Source organism: Pelecanus crispus, chromosome 9, assembly GCF_030463565.1.
Source record: "Pelecanus crispus isolate bPelCri1 chromosome 9, bPelCri1.pri, whole genome shotgun sequence".
Lineage (NCBI taxonomy): Eukaryota > Metazoa > Chordata > Aves > Pelecaniformes > Pelecanidae > Pelecanus > Pelecanus crispus.
This window is the reverse complement of record NC_134651.1, coordinates 44,669,869-44,677,790: the sequence shown is the minus strand read 5'-3', so window position 1 is coordinate 44,677,790 and position 7,922 is coordinate 44,669,869.

Here is a 7,922-nt window from a genome sequence, read left to right as displayed (position 1 = left end):
CATTGCATACGTCAATATTGACCTTGCCCGCAACATCCCCCACACCTCGGACACGCCGGGATAGTCCTGCTTGACTGCTCCACACCAATTCCACACTCGGACAACTGTTGCTGTCATCGCTTGAGGCACCTAGGATACCAAGTGAGACAAAATTACCATTCTACTTGTGAGAAGAAGAAAAAAAAAAAAATCACTGGCTGCATGCTCTTCCTCTCTGCTACCCAGTTCACCTCAAACGCTCATCCAGTTCCAAACGCAGCTCCCACACAATCCCCACAGTGATTTGGTTAAAGCAGACAGAAAATTTTAAAAGCAACTGGGTAAAGGACAAGCAGGAAAAAATTTAAAATGGGGACAGAAAACTGGATAAAACTTGACTTAGAAAATGTAACAGGCAAAGGCATTAAGGAAAGACAAGAAAAAAATTTAAAAATAAGCATAGGGTAATAGAGACATAGGAAGAAAATTATAAAAGCGGAGGCATTAAGGAAAGACAAGAGGAAGTTACAAAATAGGAACAGGGAGAAAAAGAGACATGGGAAGAAAATGTCAGAAGCAATGAACTATGCAACAGACAAGAAACAAAAGAGACAGTGAATTGGTTAAAGTAGACATGGAAAGAAAATTTTTAAAGCGATGGGGTACAGGATAGACAGGAAAACAAAAAAATAGGGACGGCAAAGTAGATAAACTTTGACATAGAAAGAAAATTTAAAATGCAATGGCTTTAAGGAAAGACAAGAATAAACCAAAAAATAAGAATGGTGGAAAAATACACACACATAGAAGTAAATTTAAAAGGCAACAGGGTACACAACACAGGAAAGAATTAAAAGATATAGATAGGGAGCCTGGTAAAAGTAGACATGGAAAGGAAATTGAAGAAGTGACAGGGTACCGGACAGATGAGAGAGAATTAGAAAATAAAGTCAGTGAACGGGATAAAAGTAGCCATAGAAACAAAAATTTAAATTGACAGAGTATAGTACGGACCCAAAAAAGTTAAAGAAGGACAGGAAAACAAATAAATGGAGACACAGAAAGAAAATTTTTAAAGCAACTGGGTACAGGACAGAAAGTGATGAATTAAAAAATAGGGACAGGGAAATGGATAGAGGGAGACATAGAAAGAAATTTTTAAAAGCACCAGGCTACAAGAAATACAGGCAAGAATTAAAAAATAGGAACAGGAATGAGAATAGATGGAAACATTAGAAGAAAATTTTAAAAGTGTGAGAGGGTATACAGAAGAAAGAGAGGAATTAAAATTTAGGAAAAGGGAGCCAGAGAAAAGGAATTATTGGAAGATAAATTAAACAGCAATGGGGTACAAGAAATAGAATCATATAGGGAAGAATTTAAAAAAAAAAAAAAATCAAGAAAGGGAGCTGGATGGAGGGATACATAGAAGGAATTTTGAAAAGCAACTGAGTACAAGAAACATAGGCAAGAATTAAAACATGGGACAGGGAAATGGATAGAGGACAACATAGACAGAAAATTTAAGCTACAATCAGGTACAAGAAACACAGGAATATTTAAAAAAACAGGGACGGGGAGATGGATAGAAGGAACCATAGAAAGAAAACATTTAAAGCAATGGGGTACAGGACAGAGGGAGGAAGTAAAAAATAGGGACAGGGCACCAGAGAAAGGGAAACATAGAAATAGAAATTAAAATGTGACAGGGTACAGAAAACACAGGAAAGCATTAAAAAAATAGGGAGAGGGAGCCACAAAGAGGGAAACATATTAAAAAATGAATAGGTGAGGTGGTACAGGGCAGAGCTGGCAGAAGAGTAACAAGTTTTTGGGAGCCAGACCAGTAGGTGGGCTGGCAGAGAGGGAGACAGAGGCGGGTACGGGCAGGGAGGCGTGCAGAGATCTGGGGAAGGGGGGCACAGACCGGGACACACACGAGAGAACACGCGACTCACCGTGGCTCCTGGCACTGGCAGGAGGCTTTCATGGCCCCAAAGCTCTTCTCTCCACCTCAGGGGCGGATGCTGCCGCCTCCACCACGAGGCTTCCCGGCGGCTCGCACGTGCGGCTGATGGAGGCGCCGAGCTCCCGGCACCGCATGCTGGCGGTGCGCTCCAGCGGGGATGGCTCGGAGGGGCCCTTCCTTGCTGCAGGCACTGGCTGTGCCTTGCTGCAGGCACCTAGCCCGCAGGGCCCCCTTGGATTGCCTCCTTGGACGGTTCCCCTTCATCAGCTCCCTTGGGCAGGTGCACCTGGACAGACCCTGCCCTGGCTAAGGGGAAGCATTAAAAAAATAGGGACAGTGAGACGGATAGAGGGAGACAGAAAACTTAAAAAGCAACAGGGTACAGGACGGATAGGAAAATATTAAGAAATAATGACAGGGAGACAGATAGGGGGATGCATAGAAAGACAAACTAGAAAGCAGCGGGGTACAGGAAACACAGGAAAGACTTAAAATAGGGACAGGTGGAAGATAGAGGGAGAAATAGAAAATTCAAGAAGTGGCAGGGTACAACTCACACAGGCGAGAATTAAAAAATAAGGCCAGGGAGCTGGCAAGAGAGAGAAATATGTATAAAGAAAATTTTAAAACCTACAGGGTAAAGGAAAGACTGAGGAAAAAATAAAAAAATAGGAAAAGGGAGCCAAATAGAGGGAGACATAGGAAGAAAGTTTGAAAAGCAACGGGGTACAGAGCAAAGGAAGGTATTAAAGAATAGGCTCAGGGAGCCAGATAGGGGGAGCTATAGAATGAGATTTTCTAAGTAATGGGGTACAAGGCAGTGCAGAAAAACTAAAACAATAGGGAGCGGGAGCCAGTTAGAGACACACGTAGAAAAAAATTAAAAGGCAATGGGGTACTGGGCAGAGTTGGCAGAAGAATAACAAGTTTTGGGGAGCCATACAGGTAAGTAGATGGGCAGCAAGGGAGACAGAGGGAGGCAGGCAGGCAGACATCTGGAGAAGAGCAGCAGAAATGGGCCAGGATGCAGAGGAGAGGACGTGTGACTCACCGCAGCTCCTGGTGCCAGCAGGAGACCTTCTTCGGTCTCCGAGACCCAGAGAGAAGTCCCGATGCTTCTCTCTCTGCCTCTGCCCTTTCCTCCTCTGCAGGGCCGCCTGCCTGACCCGCACCCATTCAGTAGCACGCAGCAAACACCTCAATGCTCCTCATCCGCAAGACTTCCTCGATACATGGCAGCTTAGATCAATGTAGACACCGAGCTCCCAGCACTGCGTGCTGGCATCTGCTCTGTTGGGAATGGCTCGGAGGGATCCTTCCTCCCTGCAGGGACTGGCTGTTCCTTGCTGGAGGCACCTGCCTGTGGGATTCCCTCCTCAGCCCCTTCCCTTTCATCAGCTTCCTCCAGCAGGTGTGCCCAGGCAGCCCCCTTTATAGCCAGAGCCCCATCACACAGAGGGGTGGGCCACATCCTCAGCCTCACTGGCTGCACCTGGGGCAGCCCCAGGTACGGCCCCACCTGGAGGCCACTGGAAACAGGTGCTGTTGCCAAAGCCTGTGGCACTCCAGCCCCTCCCCTGCACCTGTCCACAGCTCCCTGCCCAGGGGCTGTCCACACATCCAGGGACACAGAGAACATAGGAAAAATTTATTAATGCATGTAAGAAATCCTGGCAGTGAGTTAGCTGCAAGGCTCAGTGCCCAAATGCAGCAAGAAAGAGGGAGAAAGGACAGAGGGACATAGAGATGTGGGATGAGCAGCCAGAAAATGCGATGCCATGAATAAGCAGGGTGGGCAGGACAACCGCATAGCCAAAGGAGACCAGAGAGATTGCACAAAAAAAACAGGGACAGAGGGATGGAGAAATACGTAAGGCTGGTGGGGGACATGAGAGAGACAGAAGGGATGAGCAGGACAATAAGACAGAGACAAGACAAAAGATGTGGAAAAATTTTAATGCGACAGGGGAAAAGAAACATAGGCAAGAACTAAAAAAATAGGCACAGGGAGCTGGATAAAGGTACACATAGAAATAAAATTACAAAAAGCGACAGGGTAGAGGACAGAGAGAGAAGAAATAAGAACAAGAGACAGGGAGATGGATAAACATAGACAAAAATTTTTCAAAGCAAAAGGATACAAAAATCATACACAAGAATTGAAAAAAAAAAAACCCAAAACACACAGAGCCCCATAAAGGAAGATGTAGGAAGAAAATTTGAAAAGGGACAGGGTACAACAAACACTGGCAAGAAGTTAAAATCAGGTCAGGGAGACAGAGAGAGGGGAAGGTAGCAAAAAAGTTTAAAAAGTGACTGGGCTTAAGAAATATATGCAAGAATTTTAAAAGATAGGGACAGAGAGCTAAAAAAGAAGTTTCAAAAGCCATGGGGTACAAGAAACGTAGGCAAGGATTAAAAAATAGGGACAGGGAGCCTGATAAGAAAGCCACGGTGGGCTGACCTCGAACGGCTGCTGGGTGCCCACTGAGCCGCTCTATCGCTCCCCCTCCTCGACAAGACAGAGACAGAAAATAGAACAAAAAATCTTGTAGGCTGAGAGAAGGACAAAAAGATCATTCACAGATTACTATCACAGGCAAAACAAATTAAACTCAGGGATATTAATTTAATTTATTGTCAATCAAAATCAGACTAGGTTCATTACAAATAAGAGCAAATCTAAAGAAATACCTTCCACCCACCCCGCTCTTTTGTCCTTGTCTTCACTCGCGACTTCTCTACATCCTACCCCCGAGCAATGCCGGGGGAGAGGGAGTGGGGGTTGCAGTCAGTTCATCACACGTTGACTATACTGCTCCTTCCTCCTCACGCTCTGTTTCTGCTCCAGAGCGGGATCCCTCCCATGGGGCCACAGGTCCCATGAGGACCCCGCTCCAGCATGGGCTCCTCTCCACGGGGCCGCACGTACCAACAAGAGCCTGCTCCAGCGCAATCCCTCGATGGGGTTGCAGCTTCCTTCAGGCACGTTCATCTGCTGGAGCTTAGGGACCTCCATGGGCTGCAGGTCCATGTCTGCGCCACTGTGGACCTCCATGGGCTGCAGGGGGACAACCTGCATCACCATGATCTTTACCATAGCCTGCAAGGGAATGTGTGCTCTGGCACCTTAAGTACTTCCTCCCCCTCCTTCTTTGCTGGCCTTGGTGTCTGCAGGGCTGTTTCACACACATTTTCTCTATCGCAGCTTCTGTGCAGCACTTTTTACCCCTTCTTATATATCCATCGCAGGGGCATGACCAGCATTGCTGAGGAACTCAGCCTAGACCAGCCACAGACCGGGCTTGCAGCTGGAATTGGCTGTGCCCAACACGGGAGCAACTCCTGGTATCTTCTCACAGAAGATACCTGCAGATACCCCTGCAGACCTTACATCCCCCCGCCCCATCTGACAAAACCTTGCCATTAAACCCAATACAACAGCCATGGGCTACAGGGCAAAGAATGGGGACGGAAAAAGAGGGACAGGGAACCACAGAGAGAGGGGCACGGGGGTGGGGTGAAGTAGCAACGGGCTACAGGCCAGAGAAAAGGAAGCAACAGAGAACCAGACAGAGGGAGATGAAGAAAACCAAAGAATAGTAATGGGCCACAGGGCAGAGAGATGATTTTAAAAAGACAACACTGAGGTGGACAGAGAGAAACTGAGAAATCCCAAAAACCATTGATGAGTTGAAGGGGTGGGGAGAGAGGATTAAAGACTCAACATGGGAGCCAGACAGAGAGAGAACAGTAAATACAAAAATGGGCTAAGGGACAGAGAGGGAAGAAATTAAAACATAGGGACAGGGACCTGGAACAAGATAACCTAAGAAAGAAAAACTATATCTAGAACACATGGCAGAGAGAGAGGAATTTAAAAATAGGAACACGGAGCCAGACAGAGGCCAGGGATGGCGGGTAATTGTAAAAGGCTAAAGGTCAGACAGGGAGTAATTTTAAAAATTGGCAGAGGAAGACAGATAAACAGAGAAACACAAAAATAGCGATAGACTGCAAGACAGAGTATTAAAAAAAGGAAGACAGGGAACAGGGCAGAAGCGCATAGAGAAAAAGAAAACAGAACACCAGAGAAACAGGGGGACTCGGAGAATGAGAGGGGGGCGGGGGGGGGCAGGGGAAAGCGGGGGGGCAGCACTGGGAGAAAGACAAGGGGGAGATAGGGAAGGACTGGGATGCAAAACAGGAATGACACAGTCTCAAGGGTCCAGGACTCACCACAGCTCCCACTCTCAAAGCTGGTGGGAGAATTTGACAGTTCGGACACGTGTCTATATCTCTCTCCATCTCCCTCAATCTCCCTCTCCCCTGCCCCATGCAGCTCCTGACACTTGACAGTTATCCACTTAAGATAATAGATTGCTGCCTTATAACTCTTACAATATGAGGCTTCCCAAATCCATAGTGTAACATGCACCCTTGCTACAGGGCTGCATTGTGCTTTCCAGTTACACATACAGACCCTGTGGTGCACACTGGACATCAGATCTGCTAGATGACTACACAAAGAGGGATCCTTCCTCACCCGCAGAGGCAGGCGCTCTCTTACCTGCAGCTGCCGGCTGGATCCTCTTTATTTTATTCTTCGGCTGCTTTACCTGTCTCTGGCCGCATCACCTCCCGTCCACAGCCAGCAAGTGCTCCACCTGTCCCTTTTAGCCCCATGCCACGAGGGGACTAAGTCGCACTACGCGCACTCGAGAGCCATGCACCTGCCCTGCAGCCTAGTCCGCAAAAACCACACCACCCGGCGTGCACTGGCAAACACCTCACGGCCGCCTGGCAGCCGACTGCTGGAACACTACACCTCCGGGCATGCTCCGGGAACCTAACACGATGGCTGGAATCCCTGTACCACAGAACTACAGCTCCCGGCATGCTCTGGGTAAACAACAGGGACAACTGGAAGCCCCCACACTGCAGGACTACAGCTCCCGGCATGCTCTGGGGAACCAACATGGACGACCGGAAGCCCCGTGCCACAGGACTACCGCTCCCAGCATGCTCCAGGGAACCAAGATGGACGATCAGAAGCCCCGTACCGCAGCACTACAGCTCCCGGCATAGAGAGAGAGGCAGTCTTCCCCGTTTTCTCATCTTGCGGGAGCACCGTTCCCCGCGGCCGCCAACACAGCCGGGAGCCCTACAGAGCCCCCAGTGCAGTCCTGCACTCCCCAGCCCCCCGCCGCCACCCAGCCCCGCATGCGCGGGTCCCGAGCTGTAGTACATTTTTTTGGCCATGGGAAAAGCTGCACTACGAACGCGCAGCTCCCGCGCTGCAGTACCCGATTTTGGTCACCGGGTGGCAGTAGCGAGGGCTGGAAAGCGCTGCAATGCCAATGCGCATCTCCCGGCCTGTACTACCACATTTTGGCCGCATGGCGGCAGCAGCGAGCCCGGGAAAGCGCTCCGCTCCTTCTGCGCGCGCCCCGGGCTGCAGCACCTGCTTCTGATCGCCGGGAGCATTATCTTACTTATTCTTTTCTGAGTATTCAGCAATTTTGGAGAAATGACTGCTACTTCAGCCCAATTTTTGTCATCCAAAGACTGTACCTCCTTACCGAGGGTACAGGGCTCTGCCCTCTTCCCACTCGCAGCCCAAGCTGCAGTATTCATCACCAAAAACATCCAAGTGTTTTGAGCATTTCAGTCCTTTGCGTTTGTCTGCTTCACGAGCCTGGTGGTTGTTTCTGTCTGTGCCCCCCACCCCCTTCCCTAGGGAGGAGAAGCTACACAGGGAACCTGTGGAAGGGTATCGCTGTGTGTCATGTTCCCTCCCTGCCGCAATGTAACCCCCAGGGATTGCTGTATTGGTCTGCATGTGGCATCAGGTTTGAGGGAGTGACAGCAGCAAGTCAACAGATGCTGGAGCAAGATTTTTTTTTTTTAAAAAAAAAAAAGTAAGGCAATACAGATGGCATCCTGAAGTCAGGTGAGAAGAGATCGAAAGCTG